Source organism: Brienomyrus brachyistius, chromosome 2 (assembly GCF_023856365.1).
Source record: "Brienomyrus brachyistius isolate T26 chromosome 2, BBRACH_0.4, whole genome shotgun sequence".
In the NCBI taxonomy this organism is placed as follows: Eukaryota; Metazoa; Chordata; class Actinopteri; order Osteoglossiformes; family Mormyridae; genus Brienomyrus; species Brienomyrus brachyistius.
Window position 1 is genome coordinate 43148899 of NC_064534.1, and position 21728 is coordinate 43170626.

The 21728-nt window shown below is 45.3% G+C and overlaps 1 protein-coding gene and 13 non-coding genes across 14 annotated transcripts in view; 13 read left to right on the plus strand and 1 right to left on the minus strand.

Moving 5' to 3' along the window:
- Positions 1-21728, minus strand: part of LOC125715120 (uncharacterized) — a 1180389-nt gene that overhangs the window by 2870 nt on the left and 1155791 nt on the right. The window lies entirely within an intron of this gene.
- Positions 120-238, plus strand: LOC125736515 (5S ribosomal RNA). Its single transcript, XR_007395793.1, has one exon. It is a non-coding gene; the product is annotated as a 5S ribosomal RNA (ribosomal RNA).
- On the plus strand, positions 1317-1435 carry LOC125735267 (5S ribosomal RNA). The gene has a single exon (XR_007394564.1). It is a non-coding gene; the product is annotated as a 5S ribosomal RNA (ribosomal RNA).
- On the plus strand, positions 2512-2630 carry LOC125736516 (5S ribosomal RNA). Its single transcript, XR_007395794.1, has one exon. It is a non-coding gene; the product is annotated as a 5S ribosomal RNA (ribosomal RNA).
- On the plus strand, positions 3709-3827 carry LOC125736517 (5S ribosomal RNA). Its single transcript, XR_007395795.1, has one exon. It is a non-coding gene; the product is annotated as a 5S ribosomal RNA (ribosomal RNA).
- On the plus strand, positions 4908-5026 carry LOC125735268 (5S ribosomal RNA). Its single transcript, XR_007394565.1, has one exon. It is a non-coding gene; the product is annotated as a 5S ribosomal RNA (ribosomal RNA).
- LOC125736518 (5S ribosomal RNA) lies at positions 6103-6221 on the plus strand. Its single transcript, XR_007395796.1, has one exon. It is a non-coding gene; the product is annotated as a 5S ribosomal RNA (ribosomal RNA).
- On the plus strand, positions 7300-7418 carry LOC125736371 (5S ribosomal RNA). The gene has a single exon (XR_007395651.1). It is a non-coding gene; the product is annotated as a 5S ribosomal RNA (ribosomal RNA).
- On the plus strand, positions 15259-15377 carry LOC125733542 (5S ribosomal RNA). The gene has a single exon (XR_007392884.1). It is a non-coding gene; the product is annotated as a 5S ribosomal RNA (ribosomal RNA).
- Positions 16457-16575, plus strand: LOC125735673 (5S ribosomal RNA). Its single transcript, XR_007394966.1, has one exon. It is a non-coding gene; the product is annotated as a 5S ribosomal RNA (ribosomal RNA).
- LOC125734858 (5S ribosomal RNA) lies at positions 17653-17771 on the plus strand. The gene has a single exon (XR_007394161.1). It is a non-coding gene; the product is annotated as a 5S ribosomal RNA (ribosomal RNA).
- Positions 18849-18967, plus strand: LOC125732766 (5S ribosomal RNA). The gene has a single exon (XR_007392134.1). It is a non-coding gene; the product is annotated as a 5S ribosomal RNA (ribosomal RNA).
- Positions 20045-20163, plus strand: LOC125734796 (5S ribosomal RNA). The gene has a single exon (XR_007394099.1). It is a non-coding gene; the product is annotated as a 5S ribosomal RNA (ribosomal RNA).
- On the plus strand, positions 21254-21372 carry LOC125733010 (5S ribosomal RNA). Its single transcript, XR_007392369.1, has one exon. It is a non-coding gene; the product is annotated as a 5S ribosomal RNA (ribosomal RNA).

The window sequence follows — 21728 nt, forward strand, 5'->3', positions numbered from 1 at the left end:
GGTGGGGCTGCAGTGTGAGTCAGATAAAAAAAAAAAAAAACAGGAGTAGGATCCAATGGGACTAACTGGAATGTATAGACGCGTGTAATGCAAAAGGGCTATTTTTGCTAACATCTCTCGCTTACAGCCATACCACCCTGAACGCGCCCGATCTCGTCTGATCTCGGAAGCTAAACAGGCTAGGGTCTGGTTAGTACTTGGATGGGACACCACCTGTGAATACCAGGTGCTGTAAGCTTTTCTCACTTTTACTTTATACAGGGGGCGCTCCACTTCACGATTAATTTAAATCTATCACTCCCCTTCCATTTTACTATTTTATATATATATATTTTTTTTCTTTCATTCATAAAGGCAGCTCTTACACACCGTTTTACTCTAAATACTGCCTGGTAATTATAGCTGCTGTAAGCTGTTCGTGCCTTTATTCCACCAGGGCGCGATCTTCTCACAAACTTGAAGACTGTCACTCCCCATTCACGTTTTACAACTTATTGTTAATAATAAAGAGACAGCTTTTTACACACAGTTTTAAACAAAGTACTGATATAATTCCTCTTCAACTCACCGCTTTGTTTTCTATGCAAAAACCACTTCGCCACAGAAGACTCGATATTATTGGCATAGCAAGTTCTGCTCTTCTCCTTTCAAAACTTGCTAAAAGCTGTATTTAAAAGAACAGATTGGCCGGGGTAATTCACACCTTTCAATGCCAGCTTAATGTTTAGGTTAGTGGGAATCACAGAGGAATTAGGGATGGAAACTTCTTTGCTGGTGGTAGAAGCGGTCTGGTGAATTTTTAGAGAGAAGAGGCCGTCGATGTTTGAATGTAGAAAATTGTTCTGGCTGCAGCCTGCAGTATGGACTTGTTGGTGTGTGTAGCTCCCAGTGTTCTGACAGCGCGACGTTTTGGGGAAGCATGTGATTCAGCAGCTACCAGTGGGCTTCGTGCGGCGGAGATTTTGTGGCTGTTAGCGGAGTTGATAACAGAAGGTCATTAAGAGAAGCCTGCATGCGGTAGGCAAAGGAGTAATGTTTGCCGGCGGGGGACGTGCGGCGATTAACCTGTGCGGTAGTGAAAAGGAGTTAAAGAGAAGGAAGTGTGCGGATGCGGAAAGAATGGAATAATTGTGGTAGGCTGCCGGCTGAGTAGTTTGGTGAATGTTTGGTGTGGGTCCGGCGCTGCCGATTGGATGGTGGTGCTGCAGTGTGAGTCAGATAAAAAAATAAAAAAAACCAGGAGTAGGATCCAATGGGACTAACTGGCATGTATAGACGCGTGTAATGCAAAAGGGCTGTTTTTGGTAGCGTCTCTCACTTATGGCCATACCACCCTGAACACGCCCGATCTCATCCGATCTCGAAAGCCAAGCAGGGTAGGGTCTGGTTAGTACTTGGATGGGAGACCTCCTGGGAATACCAGGTGCTGTAAGCTTTTCTCACTTTTACTTTATACAGGGGGCGCTCCACTTCACGATTAATTTAAATCTATCACTCCCCTTCCGTTTTACTATTTTATATATATATATATTTTTTCTTTCATTCATAAAGGCAGCTTTTACACACCGTTTTACTCTAAATACTTCCTGGTAATTCTAGGTGCTGTAAGCTGTTCGTGCCTTTATTCCACCAGGGCGCGATCTTCTCACAAACTTGAAGACTGTCACTCCCCATTCACGTTTTACAACTTATTGTTAATAATAAAGAGACAGCTTTTTACACACAGTTTTAAACAAAGTACTGATATAATTCCTCTTCAACTCACCGCTTTGTTTTCTATGCAAAAACCACTTCGCCACAGAAGACTCGATATTATTGGCATAGCAAGTTCTGCTCTTCTCCTTTCAAAACTTGCTAAAAGCTGTATTTAAAAGAACAGATTGGCCGGGGTAATTCACACCTTTCAATGCCAGCTTAATGTTTAGGTTAGTGGGAATCACAGAGGAATTAGGGATGGAAACTTCTTTGCTGGTGGTAGAAGCGGTCTGGTGAATTTTTAGAGAGAAGAGGCCGTCGATGTTTGAATGTAGAAAATTGTTCTGGCTGCAGCCTGCAGTATGGACTTGTTGGTGTGTGTAGCTCCCAGTGTTCTGACAGCGCGACGTTTTGGGGAAGCATGTGATTCAGCAGCTACCAGTGGGCTTCGTGCGGCGGAGATTTTGTGGCTGTTAGCGGAGTTGATAACAGAGAGTCGTTAAGAGAAGCCTGCATGCGGTAGGCAAAGGAGTAATGTTTGCCGGCGGGGGACGTGCGGCGATTAACCTGTGCGGTAGTGAAAAGGAGTTAAAGAGAAGGAAGTGTGCGGATGCGGAAAGAATGGAATAATTGTGGTAGGCTGCCGGCTGAGTAGTTTGGTGAATGTTTGGTGTGGTTCCGGCACTGCCGATTGGATGGTGGGGCTGCAGTGTGAGTCAGATAAAAAAAAAAAAAAACAGGAGTAGGATCCAATGGGACTAACTGGAATGTATAGACGCGTGTAATGCAAAAGGGCTATTTTTGCTAACATCTCTCGCTTACAGCCATACCACCCTGAACGCGCCCGATCTCGTCTGATCTCGGAAGCTAAACAGGCTAGGGTCTGGTTAGTACTTGGATGGGACACCACCTGTGAATACCAGGTGCTGTAAGCTTTTCTCACTTTTACTTTATACAGGGGGCGCTCCACTTCACGATTAATTTAAATCTATCACTCCCCTTCCATTTTACTATTTTATATATATATATATTTTTTTTCTCTCATTCCTAAAGGCAGCTTTTAGAAACCGTTTTACTCTAAATACTTCCTGGTAATTCTAGGTGCTGTAAGCTGTTCGTGCCTTTATTCCACCAGGGCGCGATCTTCTCACAAACTTGAAGACTGTCACTCCCCATTCACGTTTTACAACTTATTGTTAATGATAAAGAGACAGCTTTTTACACACAGTTTTAAACAAAGTACTGATATTATTCCTCTTCAACTGACCGCTTTGTTTTCTATGCAAAAACCACTTCGCCACAGAAGACTCGATATTATTGGCATAGCAAGTTCTGCTCTTCTCCTTTCAAAACTTGCTAAAAGCTGTATTTAAAAGAACAGATTGGCCGGGGTAATTCACACCTTTCAATGCCAGCTTAATGTTTAGGTTAGTGGGAATCACAGAGGAATTAGGGATGGAAACTTCTTTGCTGGTGGTAGAAGCGGTCTGGTGAATTTTTAGAGAGAAGAGGCCGTCGATGTTTGAATGTAGAAAATTGTTCTGGCTGCAGCCTGCAGTATGGACTTGTTGGTGTGTGTAGCTCCCAGTGTTCTGACAGCGCGACGTTTTGGGGAAGCATGTGATTCAGCAGCTACCAGTGGGCTTCGTGCGGCGGAGATTTTGTGGCTGTTAGCGGAGTTGATAACAGAGAGTCGTTAAGAGAAGCCTGCATGCGGTAGGCAAAGGAGTAATGTTTGCCGGCGGGGGACGTGCGGCGATTAACCTGTGCGGTAGTGAAAAGGAGTTAAAGAGAAGGAAGTGTGCGGATGCGGAAAGAATGGAATAATCGTGGTAGGCTGCCGGCTGAGTAGTTTGGTGAATGTTTGGTGTGGTTCCGGCACTGCCGATTGGATGGTGGGGCTGCAGTGTGAGTCAGATAAAAAAAAAAAAAAACAGGAGTAGGATCCAATGGGACTAACTGGAATGTATAGACGCGTGTAATGCAAAAGGGCTATTTTTGCTAACATCTCTCGCTTACAGCCATACCACCCTGAACGCGCCCGATCTCGTCTGATCTCGGAAGCTAAACAGGCTAGGGTCTGGTTAGTACTTGGATGGGACACCACCTGTGAATACCAGGTGCTGTAAGCTTTTCTCACTTTTACTTTATACAGGGGGCGCTCCACTTCACGATTAATTTAAATCTATCACTCCCCTTCCATTTTACTATTTTATATATATATATATTTTTTTTCTCTCATTCCTAAAGGCAGCTTTTAGAAACCGTTTTACTCTAAATACTTCCTGGTAATTCTAGGTGCTGTAAGCTGTTCGTGCCTTTATTCCACCAGGGCGCGATCTTCTCACAAACTTGAAGACTGTCACTCCCCATTCACGTTTTACAACTTATTGTTAATGATAAAGAGACAGCTTTTTACACACAGTTTTAAACAAAGTACTGATATTATTCCTCTTCAACTGACCGCTTTGTTTTCTATGCAAAAACCACTTCGCCACAGAAGACTCGATATTATTGGCATAGCAAGTTCTGCTCTTCTCCTTTCAAAACTTGCTAAAAGCTGTATTTAAAAGAACAGATTGGCCGGGGTAATTCACACCTTTCAATGCCAGCTTAATGTTTAGGTTAGTGGGAATCACAGAGGAATTAGGGATGGAAACTTCTTTGCTGGTGGTAGAAGCGGTCTGGTGAATTTTTAGAGAGAAGAGGCCGTCGATGTTTGAATGTAGAAAATTGTTCTGGCTGCAGCCTGCAGTATGGACTTGTTGGTGTGTGTAGCTCCCAGTGTTCTGACAGCGCGACGTTTTGGGGAAGCATGTGATTCAGCAGCTACCAGTGGGCTTCGTGCGGCGGAGATTTTGTGGCTGTTAGCGGAGTTGATAACAGAAGGTCATTAAGAGAAGCCTGCATGCGGTAGGCAAAGGAGTAATGTTTGCCGGCGGGGGACGTGCGGCGATTAACCTGTGCGGTAGTGAAAAGGAGTTAAAGAGAAGGAAGTGTGCGGATGCGGAAAGAATGGAATAATTGTGGTAGGCTGCCGGCTGAGTAGTTTGGTGAATGTTTGGTGTGGGTCCGGCGCTGCCGATTGGATGGTGGTGCTGCAGTGTGAGTCAGATAAAAAAATAAAAAAAACCAGGAGTAGGATCCAATGGGACTAACTGGCATGTATAGACGCGTGTAATGCAAAAGGGCTGTTTTTGGTAGCGTCTCTCACTTATGGCCATACCACCCTGAACACGCCCGATCTCATCCGATCTCGAAAGCCAAGCAGGGTAGGGTCTGGTTAGTACTTGGATGGGAGACCTCCTGGGAATACCAGGTGCTGTAAGCTTTTCTCACTTTTACTTTATACAGGGGGCGCTCCACTTCACGATTAATTTAAATCTATCACTCCCCTTCCGTTTTACTATTTTATATATATATATATTTTTTCTTTCATTCATAAAGGCAGCTTTTACACACCGTTTTACTCTAAATACTTCCTGGTAATTCTAGGTGCTGTAAGCTGTTCGTGCCTTTATTCCACCAGGGCGCGATCTTCTCACAAACTTGAAGACTGTCACTCCCCATTCACGTTTTACAACTTATTGTTAATAATAAAGAGACAGCTTTTTACACACAGTTTTAAACAAAGTACTGATATAATTCCTCTTCAACTCACCGCTTTGTTTTCTATGCAAAAACCACTTCGCCACAGAAGACTCGATATTATTGGCATAGCAAGTTCTGCTCTTCTCCTTTCAAAACTTGCTAAAAGCTGTATTTAAAAGAACAGATTGGCCGGGGTAATTCACACCTTTCAATGCCAGCTTAATGTTTAGGTTAGTGGGAATCACAGAGGAATTAGGGATGGAAACTTCTTTGCTGGTGGTAGAAGCGGTCTGGTGAATTTTTAGAGAGAAGAGGCCGTCGATGTTTGAATGTAGAAAATTGTTCTGGCTGCAGCCTGCAGTATGGACTTGTTGGTGTGTGTAGCTCCCAGTGTTCTGACAGCGCGACGTTTTGGGGAAGCATGTGATTCAGCAGCTACCAGTGGGCTTCGTGCGGCGGAGATTTTGTGGCTGTTAGCGGAGTTGATAACAGAGAGTCGTTAAGAGAAGCCTGCATGCGGTAGGCAAAGGAGTAATGTTTGCCGGCGGGGGACGTGCGGCGATTAACCTGTGCGGTAGTGAAAAGGAGTTAAAGAGAAGGAAGTGTGCGGATGCGGAAAGAATGGAATAATTGTGGTAGGCTGCCGGCTGAGTAGTTTGGTGAATGTTTGGTGTGGTTCCGGCACTGCCGATTGGATGGTGGGGCTGCAGTGTGAGTCAGATAAAAAAAAAAAAAAACAGGAGTAGGATCCAATGGGACTAACTGGAATGTATAGACGCGTGTAATGCAAAAGGGCTATTTTTGCTAACATCTCTCGCTTACAGCCATACCACCCTGAACGCGCCCGATCTCGTCTGATCTCGGAAGCTAAACAGGCTAGGGTCTGGTTAGTACTTGGATGGGACACCACCTGTGAATACCAGGTGCTGTAAGCTTTTCTCACTTTTACTTTATACAGGGGGCGCTCCACTTCACGATTAATTTAAATCTATCACTCCCCTTCCATTTTACTATTTTATATATATATTTTTTTTTTCTTTCATTCATAAAGGCAGCTCTTACACACCGTTTTACTCTAAATACTGCCTGGTAATTATAGCTGCTGTAAGCTGTTCGTGCCTTTATTCCACCAGGGCGCGATCTTCTCACAAACTTGAAGACTGTCACTCCCCATTCACGTTTTACAACTTATTGTTAATAATAAAGAGACAGCTTTTTACACACAGTTTTAAACAAAGTACTGATATAATTCCTCTTCAACTCACCGCTTTGTTTTCTATGCAAAAACCACTTTGCCACAGAAGACTCGATATTATTGGCATAGCAAGTTCTGCTCTTCTCCTTTCAAAACTTGCTAAAAGCTGTATTTAAAAGAACAGATTGGCCGGGGTAATTCACACCTTTCAATGCCAGCTTAATGTTTAGGTTAGTGGGAATCACAGAGGAATTAGGGATGGAAACTTCTTTGCTGGTGGTAGAAGCGGTCTGGTGAATTTTTAGAGAGAAGAGGCCGTCGATGTTTGAATGTAGAAAATTGTTCTGGCTGCAGCCTGCAGTATGGACTTGTTGGTGTGTGTAGCTCCCAGTGTTCTGACAGCGCGACGTTTTGGGGAAGCATGTGATTCAGCAGCTACCAGTGGGCTTCGTGCGGCAGAGATTTTGTGGCTGTTAGCGGAGTTGATAACAGAGGGTCGTTAAGAGAAGCCTGCATGCAGTAGGCAAAGGAGTAATGTTTGCCGGCGGGGGACGTGCGGCGATTAACCTGTGCGGTAGTGAAAAGGAGTTAAAAAGAAGGAAGTGTGCGGATGCGGAAAGAATGGAATAATTGTGGTAGGCTGCCGGCTGAGTAGTTAGGTGAATGTTTGGTGTAGGTCCGGCGCTGCCGATTGGATGGTGGTGCTGCAGTGTGAGTCAGATAAAAAAAAAAAAAAAACCAGGAGTAGGATCCAATGGGACTAACTGGCATGTATAGACGCGTGTAATGCAAAAGGGCTATTTTTGCTAGCATCTCTCGCTTACAGCCATACCACTCTGAACGCGCCCGATCTCGTCTGATCTCGGAAGCTAAACAGGCTAGGGTCTGGTTAGTACTTGGATGGGACACCACCTGGGAATACCAGGTGCTGTAAGCTTTTCTCACTTTTACTTTATACAGGGGGCGCTCCACTTCACGATTAATTTAAATCTATGTAACCAGGTGATCTGGAGATTTTGACCATGAGCGGTTAAGCTGCATCGGGGAACGAGGGGGAATAGGTGGTTGCGCCTTTAAGCAACTTGGTGACATCATCACCTGAGAGAGAGCGCGAAAAGCCACTGTCTGGATGCGCCATTTTAAGCTGGATAAGCTGGGCTGCGGACGGTTTTCCGAGTGGGGTGAGAGTTTCCCAGAGTACCAGAGAGCGGTGCGTCACAAGGTTTTCTGCCCGCGCCTTGAGGTTTTACTGTGTGCCATTACCGTATTATTTTCAGTGCAAAACTGCCGTTTCCTTTTATTTCGGTGTACTCGGTTATGTGAGGTCTGCCTCACAGGGTTTTCCGTGTGTTTTATTTTACTTTTATACTGTACCAGTCCCACCTGAGTGTGGAGTTTTATTTCTTTTCTGTAAGAGAATCCTCTGTAAGGGAAAAGTGTAAGGTTTAAGAAACTGTTCATTGTAAATCCTTTTATCTTCCAACCAAAATGTCTAATTAATTAGGCCTATGGAATAAATTAGACCCAAAAAGAGTATTTGTGTTCCTGCGTGTTGTTTCCCGGGCCACAAATTTTGGTACCAGGAGTGGGGTATATTCCAATCATTTAAGAGGATTTGCATTGTTCAGTATGCTATATAAAAGCAACGGGAAATAATACGGTAGTGGTGAAGAAACAGGTTGGTGGTTTCTGCTGACTGGAGGGACACTGGACCGGTGGAGCAACTCGAGTAACGGGAAGCGGTGCGAGGAGTGCCCAAGCGGCGGAGCCGGTGTGACGTTCCCAGAAGAGTGGACCGGGTGGAGTGCTCATCCCTCGCCTGAACTTTCAGAGGACCGTTTATCCTTTCAAAAAGTGTGGTGTAGAGTATTTTACGATGTCTGGTTCAGAAGATGAGCAGTCTGAGACTGTTTTGAGGGGGCAGGTTAAAGAACTACAGAGTAGACATGAGGACGCCATGGCGACGATAGCTGCCCTAACTAAGCGGTCTTATGTTTATGTTCCCAGGGAGAGACATATCTCTCCATTTAGTGGTGACTTTGAGACTGATGGCCGATCGGTGGATGATTTCATTGACGAAGTTGAACGTGTGCTTCGTGCAAGAAATCAATCTGAACAGGACCAGTATGATTTTGTATTGTCACTTCTTAGGGGAGCAGCTTTAGAGGAAGCGCATATGCGCAGTAATGCTGATTGTGACAATCCCAATGACTTATTCACCTACCTGAGAGCAGCTTTCAGGGACAAGCGCAGTGTTCATCAACTGCTGCATAGTTTCTATAGTCGGAGGCAGCAGGAGGGGGAGGGCATTCGAGAATTTTCCCACGCCCTATCGCAAGCTCTTAATTCTGTATTGAGGTGTTCTCCGGAAGCAGTCACTAATGAGAGAAAGACACTAAGGGATCAGTTCATAGAAGGGGTTAGAGACCCTGCTCTTAGAAGGGAGCTTCGTAAATATGTGCGAGGCAACCCAGAGTCATCCATGATTGAGGTGCGGGAGGAGGCTCAGCTGTGGTGTCTGGAAGAGTTTCCCAGAAACCCGAAGACCACCAAATTTAGGGGCAGCAGTGATCATGTACACTGTTCCGCCTTACAAGCGCAGGAAGCAAATTCTGCCACCTTGGAGGATGTCCTTAAGGTAATAGCTGACCAGGGGAAAGCCATTAGTGAGTTGACCAGGGCGGTGAAAGATCTTGCCGTACAGAAGGGTGGATTTAGTAGTGATGCCAGGCCTAAACGACAGCCCAGGTATACCGAAGATGGGCGGCCCATCTGTTTTAAGTGTCGAGGTGCGGGGCATGTGGCAAAGGATTGCTTGCAAAGGCAAAATGCTGGAGGTGTAGTTTCTTCCCCCGCAGCTCAGGGAAACGCCCCTCCCCAGTTGTTGTGAGTCGAGCAATTCGGGGAAGTACCCTAGACTCAAATCTTACACCGTCATCCCAGAGTCAGTTGCTGCAGCGAGCTGTAGGGACATGTCCAGTTGTTGAGCTTAAAATTGGGGACATTAAGACACCCTGCCTATTAGATACTGGTAGCCAGGTGAGCACCATTACTGAGAAATTCTTTCGAAAATACTTGCATGGAGAGGATGAGGATATGCTTCCCACCTCTGGCTGGCTTAGATTAACAGCCGCCAATGGACTAGACATACCTTATCTGGGTTATCTGGAGTTAGAGGTAATAGCAATGGGCTTAAAGCTGCCCAGTTGTGGCTTTCTGGTGGTCAGGGATCCAGTTAGTACTGAACAGTCTTTACCCTGCATTGTGGGAATGAACATTATCAGTCGGTGTAGGGAGCTGGTTTATGCAGAATTTGATACTACACTGGGTGGAAAATTGGATTCTGATTGGAGAGACGTTTTTCAGAGACTGCAGAAGTGTAGTGTTGACCGTAAGTCAGTGGTCCGTGTAGCTGGGAAGTTCCCAGAACACATACCTGCTGCATCTGTAGCCACGATCCAGGTCGCTAAGGGTGCACATGACGGTCTGATGTTGTTTGAGCCACTTAGCACGCCATTACCGAGGGGTCTGATAGTAATTCCCACACTGGTAGATCCGTCCAGTCCCGTGATGCAGTTACCAGTTCTGAATCTCTCACAAGAAGATGTATGGCTCCCGCCTAGGGCCCGGTTGGGTGTCCTGTCGAAAGTGGCGTGTATAGAGAATGAATCACAATGTGCAGTGAAATTTCAGCGGATCGCGGCTAGCGTTGAGCAAGTTACAGTTGTTGTTCCTGGTTGTAACGGTGATTTATCTGTTCTAGAGACACTTGACCTTGGTGGTAATGAGGAACAAAAGGTTCAGTTGAAGGCACTGCTGGCCAGGTATATTGACATATTTGCAGTAGAGGACGAGGACCTGGGGTATACGGACAGGGTAAGGCATGAAATTCACCTAACAGATGATGATCCTGTTACCCAGCCTTATCGGCGAATACCGCCCACCCAGTATGGTGAAGTTAAGGAGCACATTTCTAAACTCTTAAGCAAAGGTGTTATTCAGGAAAGCAGTAGCGCCTATGCATCACCTATAGTGTTGGTAAGGAAGGCAGATGGCAGCCTACGGCTGTGTGTGGATTATAGGCGGTTAAATCAGAAGACCAAAAAGGATGCCTTCCCCTTGCCGCGAATTGATGAAAGTTTTGATGCCCTTCGGGGGGCCCAGTACTTCTCTACCATTGATCTGGCGAGTGATTATCATCAGGTGGCGGTAGAGGAGCACGATAGGCATAAGACTGCTTTCTCTACTCCTTTTGGATTATATGAGTATCTCAGATTACCATTTGGTGTTTGCAATGGACCTGCAACGTTTCAAAGGCTCATGCAGGCCACTATGAACGATCTTGTCTTCCAAATCATGCTAGTATACCTTGACGATATATTAGTGTATTCTCAGACATTCCCGGAACACTTAGAGAGGCTTGACAGGGTGCTTAGGCGTCTCAAAGAGACAGGCCTTAAAGTGAAATTACAGAAGTGCCATTTCCTCCAGACCGAGGTAAATTTCTTGGGTCACCAAGTGTCTGCTGATGGTATAGGTACTGATCCAGGAAAGGTTTCAGCTGTGAGGCAATGGCCAGTACCATCTACGGTTAGGGGTTTGAGATCATTCTTGGGCTTTTGTAGCTACTACAGACGGTTTATCCATGGGTTCTCAAAGATTGCTGGCCCACTGCATGATGTGGTAAATTTGTGTTCAAACACAGGTAGTCCTGGTAAGGCCAACCAGTTGTTAACTCTAGCGTGGACTGAAGAATGTCAGGCGGCCTTTGACTTACTGAAGGACAGGCTGACTAGTGCCCCCATCCTTGGCTTCACGGATTTTACTCAGCCTTTCATACTAGAAACTGATGCGAGTAACCACGGTCTTGGAGCCGTTTTGTATCAGCAACAGGATGGTGTCAAACGAGTCATAGCCTATGCTAGTAGGCGACTGAGGAGTGCCGAAAGGAATGATAGGTACTACAGTAGTATGAAACTAGAGCTCTTAGCTCTTAAATGGGCAATAACTGAGAAGTTTCGTGGCTATTTACTGGGTTCCAAATTTACGGTCATTACTGACAACAACCCTCTATGTTATTTAAAAACAGCAAAGCTTGGTGCTATAGAGCAAAGGTGGGTTGCTCAGCTGTCGGTGTTTGATTTTGAGGTACAATATAGGCCAGGGCAAAATAACATAGTGGCTGACACTTTGTCTAGGCAGCCATTAGCAGGGGAGCCGGAGCAAGTTTCTGAAGATGCTGAGTTTGACGGTTGTGTAGCGATTTGCAGTCTGAGTCGCGGCACAAAGCTTGATTCAGAGCTGGTTACAGCAGCCCTTGAGAGCTGCAAGATTAGACAGATTAGGATTGCAGAACCCAGGGAGAAGAAGCCTCTTGAATTAACTCAGGGTAACACACCAACACTCCCAGGTTATTCAATGGAGGAACTGCAGTCATTCCAGCAAAAGGATCCGATGCTGCAGATATTTAGGGGCCTGTGGGATCGGAAAAAGGTACCTACAGGGAAGGAGCGGCAAGTTTTGCCCAGACCGGTTCGTCTGTTGCTTAAACACTGGGATTGTGTGAAGATAGTAAATGGCTTGTTGTATCGAGTGGTTTCGGATGAGAAACACGGAGAGTACTTTCAGTTGTTGTTGCCTAGCAGTCTGAGGAAGCAGGTGTTGGAAGGGGCGCATGACTCTATGGGTCATCAGGGCGTTGAACGTACATTGCAGTTGTTGAGGCGAAGATGCTTTTGGGTAGGAATGCACGAGGATGTCGCGCGGTGGGTAAAGGAATGTCAGCGGTGTGTGCTTGCCAAGATGCCGCAGCCTAAGATCCATCCTGCCATGAAGTCTTTTCTTGCCTCAAGACCATTGGAGGTGATTGCTGTAGATTTCACAGTGCTGGAGCCTTCCATTGACGGTCGTGAGAATGTGTTGGTGGTCACAGACATTTTCACGAAATTTACACAGGCCTTCCCAGCTCGGGACCAAAAGGCAGATACCACAGCAAAGATCCTTTTACGGGAATGGTTCATGAAGTATGGAGTCCCGGAGAGGCTTCACTCAGAACAGGGACGAAATTTTGAAAGCGCGGTTGTAGCAGAGCTTTGTAGACTGTATGGGGTGAAGAAGAGCAGGACTACTCCCTACCATCCTACGGGAAATGCTCAGTGCGAGCGATTTAATCCATGATTTGCTACGCACATTGCCTCCCGAAAAGAAACGCAGATGGCCTGAGCACCTGCCTGAATTGGTGTATGCGTACAATGTGACTCCCCATTCAACCACAGGCTATTCTCCTTATTATTTGTTGTTTGGTGTTGAACCCCACTTACCAGTGGATGCTTTGTTGGGACAAAAGCAGGTGGTCAATCCAAACCATGATTGGTTAGCTGTGCATCAACAGTGTTTAAGCGAAGCGCATGCCAGAGCGAAGGTGTATTCCGAGCAGAAAGCTGCTGAGCGCATTTCTGTGCAGAGGGACATAGTCTATTGTCCAAAGATTGAAGTGGATGCCCTGGTGTACTTGCGTGATCGGCCACTAGGTCGCAACAAGATACAGGATGCATGGAAGCCCACGGTTCACAGGGTTGTGGAAGTTTTGGGTAACACCTACACTGTAGAGCCAGTGGAGGGAGGTCCTTGCAAGAGGGTAAACAGGGTGGATATAAAGCCCTGTGTTAGCCCTTCTGTGCCAGCGCCACGGAGAAAACTCCCTGCTCCTGTAACTCAGTCTAGTCCGTCTTCAGGGACCGAGTCAGATGTTGGAGATGCAGAGGAAGATGTCTTCCTGGTGAGACATATGGTCCTGGGGTCAAATATATTGCTGGACAGGTCTGAACTCGTTGGTTCACAGCCAGTGGCCTGTCGGGATGAGGACATGCAAATTGGGTCTGCTGAAACTCCAAATAGGGAGACAGTAGAAACAGATGCAGGTGAGCCTAGCCCTGAAATGCAGAGACCTGTAGCTGGGCCACGTCGGAGCCGAAGAGTGAACGCGGGGCAACATTCAAATGTGTATCATGAGCCTAGATCCGTTCTTGACATGGCCTCCGTAAGTCCTGCTGCAGTCTCACAGATATTGACTAGTTTAAGTACAGTTTTATTTCGAGAAGCAATCAAAGAGGTTAGGAAGACCTTGGTAGGTAGTGAGTAATCGAGGGCGCTTACTCCACGCAGGGGAGAATGTAACCGGGTGATCTGGAGATTTTGACCATGAGCGGTTAAGCTGCATCGGGGAACGAGGGGGAATAGGTGGTTGCGCCTTTAAGCAACTTGGTGACATCATCACCTGAGAGAGAGCGCGAAAAGCCACTGTCTGGAAGCGCCATTTTAAGCTGGATAAGCTGGGCTGCGGACGGTTTTCCGAGCGGGGTGAGAGTTTCCCAGAGTACCAGAGAGCGGTGCGTCACAAGGTTTTCTGCCCGCGCCTTGAGGTTTTACTGTGTGCCATTACCGTATTATTTTCAGTGCAAAACTGCCGTTTCCTTTTATTTCGGTGTACTCGGTTATGTGAGGTCTGCCTCACAGGGTTTTCCGTGTGTTTTATTTTACTTTTATACTGTACCAGTCCCACCTGAGTGTGGAGTTTTATTTCTTTTCTGTAAGAGAATCCTCTGTAAGGGAAAAGTGTAAGGTTTAAGAAACTGTTCATTGTAAATCCTTTTATCTTCCAACCAAAATGTCTAATTAATTAGGCCTATGGAATAAATTAGACCCAAAAAGAGTATTTGTGTTCCTGCGTGTTGTTTCCCGGGCCACATCTATCACTCCCCTTCCATTTTACTATTTTATATATATATATATATATTTTTCTCTCATTCATAAAGGTAGCTTTTACACACCGTTTTACTCTAAATACTTCCTGGTAATTCTAGGTGCTGTAAGCTGTTCGTGCCTTTATTCCACCAGGGCGCGATCTTCTCACAAACTTGAAGACTGTCACTCCCCATTCACGTTTTACAACTTATTGTTAATGATAAAGAGACAGCTTTTTACACACAGTTTTAAACAAAGTACTGATATTATTCCTCTTCAACTGACCGCTTTGTTTTCTATGCAAAAACCACTTCGCCACAGAAGACTCGATATTATTGGCATAGCAAGTTCTGCTCTTCTCCTTTCAAAACTTGCTAAAAGCTGTATTTAAAAGAACAGATTGGCCGGGGTAATTCACACCCTTCAATGCCAGCTTAATGTTTAGGTTAGTGGGAATCACAGAGGAATTAGGGATGGAAACTTCTTTGCTGGTGGTAGAAGCGGTCTGGTGAATTTTTAGAGAGAAGAGGCCGTCGATGTTTGAATGTAGAAAATTGTTCTGGCTGCAGCCTGCAGTATGGACTTGTTGGTGTGTGTAGCTCCCAGTGTTCTGACAGCGCGACGTTTTGGGGAAGCATGTGATTCAGCAGCTACCAGTGGGCTTCGTGCGGCGGAGATTTTGTGGCTGTTAGCGGAGTTGATAACAGAGGGTCGTTAAGAGAAGCCTGCATGCAGTAGGCAAAGGAGTAATGTTTGCCGGCGGGGGACGTGCGGCGATTAACCTGTGCGGTAGTGAAAAGGAGTTAAAAAGAAGGAAGTGTGCGGATGCGGAAAGAATGGAATAATTCTGGTAGGCTGCCGGCTAAGTAGTTTGGTGAATGTTTGGTGTGGGTCCGGCGCTGCCGATTGGATGGTGGGGCTGCAGTGTGAGTCAGATAAAAAAAAAAAAAAAAACCAGGAGTAGGATCCAATGGGACTAACTGGCATGTATAGACGCGTGTAATGCAAAATGGCTGTTTTTGGTAGCATCTCTCGCTTACGGCCATACCACCCTGAACACGCCCGATCTCGTCTGATCTTGGAAGCTAAGCAGGGTAGGGTCTGGTTAGTACTTGGATGGGAGACCACCTGGGAATACCAGGTGCTGTAAGCTTTTCTCACTTTTACTTTATACAGGGGGCGCTCCACTTCACGATTAATTTAAATCTATCACTCCCCTTCCATTTTACTATTTTATATATATTTATATTTTTTTTCTCTCATTCATAAAGGCAGCTTTTAGAAACCGTTTTACTCTAAATACTTCCTGGTAATTCTAGGTGCTGTAAGCTGTTCGTGCCTTTATTCCACCAGGGCGCGATCTTCTCACAAACTTGAAGACTGTCACTCCCCATTCACATTTTACAACTTATTGTTAATGATAAAGAGACAGCTTTTTACACACAGTTTTAAACAAAGTACTGATATTATTCCTCTTCAACTGACCGCTTTGTTTTCTATGCAAAAACCACTTCGCCACAGAAGACTCGATATTATTGGCATAGCAAGTTCTGCTCTTCTCCTTTCAAAACTTGCTAAAAGCTGTATTTAAAAGAACAGATTGGCCGGGGTAATTCACACCCTTCAATGCCAGCTTAATGTTTAGGTTAGTGGGAATCACAGAGGAATTAGGGATGGAAACTTCTTTGCTGGTGGTAGAAGCGGTCTGGTGAATTTTTAGAGAGAAGAGGCCGTCGATGTTTGAATGTAGAAAATTGTTCTGGCTGCAGCCTGCAGTATGGACTTGTTGGTGTGTGTAGCTCCCAGTGTTCTGACAGCGCGACGTTTTGGGGAAGCATGTGATTCAGCAGCTACCAGTGGGCTTCGTGCGGCGGAGATTTTGTGGCTGTTAGCGGAGTTGATAACAGAGGGTCGTTAATAGAAGCCTGCATGCAGTAGGCAAAGGAGTAATGTTTGCCGGCGGGGGACGTGCGGCGATTAACCTGTGCGGTACTGAAAAGGAGTTAAAAAGAAGGAAGTGTGCGAATGCGGAAAGAATGGAATAATTGTGGTAGGCTGCCGGCTGAGTAGTTTGGTGAATGTTTGGTGTGGGTCCGGCGCTGCCGATTGGATGGTGGTGCTGCAGTGTGAGTCAGAAAAAAAAAAAAAAAAACCAGGAGTATGATCCAATGGGACTAACTGGCATGTATAGACGCGTGTAATGCAAAAGGGCTGTTTTTGGTCACGTCTCTTGCTTATGGCCATACCACCCTGAACTCGCCCGATCTCATCCGATCTCGGAAGCCAAGCAGGGTAGAGTCTGGTTAGTACTTGGATGGGAGACCTCCTGGGAATACCAGGTGCTGTAAGCTTTTCTCACTTTTACTTTATACAGGGGGCGCTCCACTTCACGATTAATTTAAATCTATCACTCCCCTTCCATTTTACTATTTTATATATATATATATTTTTCTCTCATTCATAAAGGCAGCTTTTACACACCATTTTACTTTAAATACTTCCTGGTAATTCTAGGTGCTGTAAGCTGTTCGGGCCTTTATTCCACCAGGGCGCGATCTTCTCACAAACTTGAAGACTGTCACTCCCCATTCACGTTTTACAACTTATTGTTAATGATAAAGAGACAGCTTTTTACACACAGTTTTAAACAAAGTACTGATATTATTCCTCTTCAACTGACCGCTTTGTTTTCTATGCAAAAACCACTTCGCCACAGAAGACTCGATATTATTGGCATAGCAAGTTCTGCTCTTCTCCTTTCAAAACTTGCTAAAAGCTGTATTTAAAAGAACAGATTGGCCGGGGTAATTCACACCCTTCAATGCCAGCTTAATGTTTAGGTTAGTGGGAATCACAGAGGAATTAGGGATGGAAACTTCTTTGCTGGTGGTAGAAGCGGTCTGGTGAATTTTTAGAGAGAAGAGGCCGTCGATTTTTGAATGTAGAAAATTGTTCTGGCTGCAGCCTGCAGTATGGACTTGTTGGTGTGTGTAGCTCCCAGTGTTCTGACAGCGCGACGTTTTGGGGAAGCATGTGATTCAGCAGCTGCCAGTGGGCTTCGTGCGGCGGAGATTTTGTGGCTGTTAGCGGAGTTGATAACAGAGGGTCGTTAATAGAAGCCTGCATGCAGTAGGCAAAGGAGTAATGTTTGCCGGCGGGGGACGTGCGGCGATTAACCTGTGCGGTAGTGAAAAGGAGTTAAAAAGAAGGAAGTGTGCGGATGCGGAAAGAATGGAATAATTGTGGTAGGCTGCCGGCTGAGTAGTTTGCTGAATGTTTGGTGTGGGTCCGGCGCTGCCGATTGGATGGTGGTGCTGCAGTGTGAGTCAGAAAAAATAAATAAATAAACCAGGAGTATGATCCAATGGGACTAACTGGCATGTATAGACGCGTGTAATGCAAAAGGGCTGTTTTTGGTCACGTCTCTTGCTTATGGCCATACCACCCTGAACACGCCCGATCTCATCCGATCTCGGAAGCCAAGCAGGGTAGAGTCTGGTTAGTACTTGGATGGGAGACCTCCTGGGAATACCAGGTGCTGTAAGCTTTTCTCACTTTTACTTTATACAGGGGGCGCTCCACTTCACGATTAATTTAAATCTATCACTCCCCTTCCATTTTACTATTTTATATATATATATATTTTTCTCTCATTCATAAAGGCAGCTTTTACACACCATTTTACTTTAAATACTTCCTGGTAATTCTAGGTGCTGTAAGCTGTTCGGGCCTTTATTCCACCAGGGCGCGATCTTCTCACAAACTTGAAGACTGTCACTCCCCATTCACGTTTTACAACTTATTGTTAATGATAAAGAGACAGCTTTTTACACACAGTTTTAAACAAAGTACTGATATTATTCCTCTTCAACTGACCGCTTTGTTTTCTATGCAAAAACCACTTCGCCACAGAAGACTCGATATTATTGGCATAGCAAGTTCTGCTCTTCTCCTTTCAAAACTTGCTAAAAGCTGTATTTAAAAGAAAAGATTGGCCGGGGTAATTCACACCCTTCAATGCCAGCTTAATGTTTAGGTTAGTGGGAATCACAGAGGAATTAGGGATGGAAACTTCTTTGCTGGTGGTAGAAGCGGTCTGGTGAATTTTTAGAGAGAAGAGGCCGTCGATTTTTGAATGTAGAAAATTGTTCTGGCTGCAGCCTGCAGTATGGACTTGTTGGTGTGTGTAGCTCCCAGTGTTCTGACAGCGCGACGTTTTGGGGAAGCATGTGATTCAGCAGCTACCAGTGGGCTTCGTGCGGCGGAGATTTTGTGGCTGTTAGCGGAGTTGATAACAGAGGGTCGTTAATAGAAGCCTGCATGCAGTAGGCAAAGGAGTAATGTTTGCCGGCGGGGGACGTGCGGCGATTAACCTGTGCGGTAGTGAAAAGGAGTTAAAAAGAAGGAAGTGTGCGGATGCGGAAAGAATGGAATAATTGTGGTAGGATGCCGGCTGAGTAGTTTGGTGAATGTTTGGTGTGGGTCCGGCGCTGCCGATTGGATGGTGGTGCTGCAGTGTGAGTCAGAAAAAAAAAATAAATAAACCAGGAGTATGATCCAATGGGACTAACTGGCATGTATAGACGCGTGTAATGCAAAAGGGCTGTTTTTGGTCACGTCTCTCGCTTATGGCCATACCACCCTGAACACGCCCGATCTCATCCGATCTCGGAAGCCAAGCAGGGTAGGGTCTGGTTAGTACTTGGATGGGAGACCTCCTGGGAATACCAGGTGCTGTAAGCTTTTCTCACTTTTACTTTATACAGGGGGCGCTCCACTTCACGATTAATTTAAATCTATCACTCCCCTTCCATTTTACTATTTTATATATATATATATTTTTCTCTCATTCATAAAGGCAGCTTTTACACACCATTTTACTTTAAATACTTCCTGGTAATTCTAGGTGCTGTAAGCTGTTCGGGCCTTTATTCCACCAGGGCGCGATCTTCTCACAAACTTGAAGACTGTCACTCCCCATTCACGTTTTACAACTTATTGTTAATGATAAAGAGACAGCTTTTTACACACAGTTTTAAACAAAGTACTGATATTATTCCTCTTCAACTGACCGCTTTGTTTTCTATGCAAAAACCACTTCGCCACAGAAGACTCGATATTATTGGCATAGCAAGTTCTGCTCTTCTCCTTTCAAAACTTGCTAAAAGCTGTATTTAAAAGAACAGATTGGCCGGGGTAATTCACACCCTTCAATGCCAGCTTAATGTTTAGGTTAGTGGGAATCACAGAGGAATTAGGGATGGAAACTTCTTTGCTGGTGGTAGAAGCGGTCTGGTGAATTTTTAGAGAGAAGAGGCCGTCGATGTTTGAATGTAGAAAATTGTTCTGGCTGCAGCCTGCAGTATGGACTTGTTGGTGTGTGTAGCTCCCAGTGTTCTGACAGCGCGACGTTTTGGGGAAGCATGTGATTCAGCAGCTACCAGTGGGCTTCGTGCGGCGGAGATTTTGTGGCTGTTAGCGGAGTTGATAACAGAGGGTCGTTAAGAGAAGCCTGCATGCAGTAGGCAAAGGAGTAATGTTTGCCGGCGGGGGACGTGCGGCGATTAACCTGTGCGGTAGTGAAAAGGAGTTAAAAAGAAGGAAGTGTGCGGATGCGGAAAGAATGGAATAATTGTGGTAGGCTGCCGGCTGAGTAGTTTGGTGAATGTTTGGTGTGGGTCCGGCGCTGCCGATTGGATGGTGGGGCTGCAGTGTGAGTCAGATAAAAAAAAAAAAAAAACCAGGAGTAGGATCCAATGGGAATAACTGGCATGTATAGACGCGTGTAATGCAAAAGGGCTGTTTTTGGTAGCATCTCTCGCTTACGGCCATACCACCCTGAACACGCCCGATCTCGTCTGATCTCGGAAGCCAAGCAGTGTAGGGTCTGGTTAGTACTTGGATGGGAGACCTCCTGGGAATACCAGGTGCTGTAAGCTTTTCTCACTTTTACTTTAAACGGGGGGCGCTCCACTTCACGATTAATTTAAATCTATCACTCCCCTTCCATTTTACTATTTTATATATATATATATATATATTTTTTTTTTTTTCTCTCATTCATAAAGGCAGCTTTTACACACCGTTTTACTCTAAATACTTCCTGGTAATTCTAGGTGCTGTAAGCTGTTCGGGCCTTTATTCCACCAGGGCGCGATCTTCTCACAAACTTGAAGACTGTCACTCCCCATTCACGTTTTACAACTTATTGTTAATGATAAAGAGACAGCTTTTTACACACAGTTTTAAAGAAAGTACTGATATTATTCCTCTTCAACTGACCGCTTTGTTTTCTATGCAAAAACCACTTCGCCACAGAAGACTCGATATTATTGGCATAGCAAGTTCTGCTCTTCTCCTTTCAAAACTTGCTAAAAGCTGTATTTAAAAGAACAGATTGGCCGGGGTAATTCACACCCTTCAATGCCAGCTTAATGTTTAGGTTAGTGGGAATCACAGAGGAATTAGGGATGGAAACTTCTTTGCTGGTGGTAGAAGCGGTCTGGTGAATTTTTAGAGAGAAGAGGCCGTCGATGTTTGAATGTAGAAAATTGTTCTGGCTGCAGCCTGCAGTATGGACTTGTTGGTGTGTGTAGCTCCCAGTGTTCTGACAGCGCGACGTTTTGGGGAAGCATGTGATTCAGCAGCTACCAGTGGGCTTCGTGCGGCGGAGATTTTGTGGCTGTTAGCGGAGTTGATAACAGAGGGTCGTTAAGAGAAGCCTACATGCAGTAGGCAAAGGAGTAATGTTTGCCGGCGGGGGACGTGCGGCGATTAACCTGTGCGGTAGTGAAAAGGAGTTAACAAGAAGGAAGTGTGCGGATGCGGAAAGAATGGAATAATTGTGGTAGGCTGCCGGCTGAGTAGTTTGGTGAATGTTTGGTGTGGGTCCGGCGCTGCTGATTGGATGGTGGGGCTGCAGTGTGAGTCAGATAAAAAAAAAAAAAAAACAGGAGTAGGATCCAATGGGACTAACTGGCATGTATAGACGCGTGTAATGCAAAAGGGCTGTTTTTGGTAACATCTCTCGCTTACGGCCATACCACCCTGAACACGCCCGATCTCGTCTGATCTCGGAAGCCAAGCAGGGTAGGGTCTGGTTAGTACTTGGATGGGAGACCACCTGGGAATACCAGGTGCTGTAAGCTTTTCTCACTTTTACTTTATACAGGGGGCGCTCCACTTCACGATTAATTTAAATCTATCACTCCCCTTCCATTTTACTATTTTATATATATATATATTTTTTTCTCTCATTCATAAAGGCAGCTTTTAGAAACCGTTTTACTCTAAATACTTCCTGGTAATTCTAGGTGCTGTAAGCTGTTCGTGCCTTTATTCCACCAGGACGCGATCTTCTCACCAACTTGAAGACTGTCACTCCCCATTCACGTTTTACAACTTATTGTTAATGATAAAGAGACAGCTTTTTACACACAGTTTTAAACAAAGTACTGATATTATTCCTCTTCAACTGACCGCTTTGTTTTCTATGCAAAAACCA